Here is a 1,689-nt window from a genome sequence, read left to right on the forward strand (position 1 = left end):
TTCCAGATGGCCGAGATCACCCAAGCTAACGGAGCCAGAGTGAACAAGACCTGGACCAAGACGAGCTGAACCGGAGACAAAAAAGTCAACGTTGTTGACTTTGGGCTTCGGCGCCCCGGACTGCTCCGGGCGCCCGGAGCCCTTCCGGGCACCCGGACCTGGATTTTGACCAGGATCACGTCAAACGCGATATGATCATTGGGGGATAAAATTTTATCCCCCCAGGGCGCCCGGAACCCATTCGGGGCGCCCCGACCAGTGCTATAAATATAACACTGATCTGCATAGTCTGAACAACTCACTTGTAATCAGTTTTCTCTGTGCTTTCAATTCTGTTTCTTTTATTTGTGTTGTCAACGCTGTAAAGAGGCTACTCCGCCCGAAGGAGATAAACAGATAGTGCGCTTACTTTCCTTGGATTAGCAATCCCCTGATTACAAATCAAGTAAATCTCTTGTGTCTGCTCTTTTCTTTTAGTCTCTTAGTTTTATTGTTACAAGTGTCTTTTAAATTAGTTAAATATCCGAGAAGGGTTTTTGGTTTAATTTTTGTAGGGCAATTCACCCCTCCCCTCTTGCCGACCTCCAAAGGGACCTACAGTAGGTATTTGAGTAGGGGTTGTTCTGCCTCTGATTGTAACCCATGATTGCATCACATTGCTCTAATTGATTGATTTGTGTAGTTATAGCCCCCAATGGACATGAGTCACTTAGATGTTCAGAACTTCCACATACTTCACAAGAAGCAACAATGGCATTGGCTGTGTTTGAGCTAGCTCCCATATTATCAAATTTTTTTGTAAAAGCGTCCAGTTTTGCAGCCAACAAGGTCACTACATCAACATCAAATTTTCCTGATGCTTTTGTTGTTGGGTTCATACAAGAATAGCCACCACTTCTTTCATTAGCCCATTGATGGTGGTTTTGTGCTACGCTCTCGATTATCTCCTCAGCTTCATCTAAACTCTTGTTCATAAGTGCCCCTCCAGCAGCTGAATCAAGGGACACTTTTGTGCGATAGTTGATGTCGTTATAGAACGTGTGTAGCACTAACCATCTTTCCAAACCATGGTGTGGGCATTGTCTGAGTATGTTATTGTATCTATCCCATGCTTCAAATAAAGATTCTGAGTCCGCTTGTTTGAAGCTTGCAATAAGATTCCTCATATGAGCTATTTTGATAGGGGATAGAATTTGTCAAGAAATTGTTGCTCGCATTGTTCCCATGTGGTGATGCTATTTGGAGCCAAAGAATTCAACCAGTGCTTGGCTCTATCTCTCAAAGAAAACCCAAACAAAAGTAGATGCACTGCTTCTAAAGGAACACCATTCATTTTCATTGTACCGCATATTTCATAGAAGACCTCCAAGTGTTGATTTGGGTCTTCATGCGGTCCTCCACCAAATTGATTTTACTACACCATAGATATGATTGCAGGTTTGATCTCAAAATTATTTGCCTCAACTGAAGGCCTTGAAATACTAGATCGAAAACCCCAAGCATAAGGTGCTGCATAATCCTTTAGTGGTCTGTTCGCCATAATAGAGTGTTCTTGTTCTTCTTGTTGTTTTTGCAGAATTTTTCTTCTATGAAATGTTCTGTCTATCTCAGGATCTAAAGGAAGAAGTTCTCCTGCAAAGTTAGATCTTCGCATACACAAGAACAAGATGACAAGATATGTTTACAAAA

General features: G+C 42.2%; 1 pseudogene; it reads left to right on the forward strand.

Annotated features, from left to right (window-relative positions):
* Positions 1-1,062: 1,062 nt before the first annotated feature.
* On the forward strand, positions 1,063-1,134 carry LOC122028413 (annotated as a pseudogene).
* Positions 1,135-1,689: the final 555 nt, after the last annotated feature.

The sequence above is a fragment of the Zingiber officinale genome, chromosome 10A (assembly GCF_018446385.1).
Source record: "Zingiber officinale cultivar Zhangliang chromosome 10A, Zo_v1.1, whole genome shotgun sequence".
NCBI classification, from domain to species: Eukaryota; Viridiplantae; Streptophyta; class Magnoliopsida; order Zingiberales; family Zingiberaceae; genus Zingiber; species Zingiber officinale.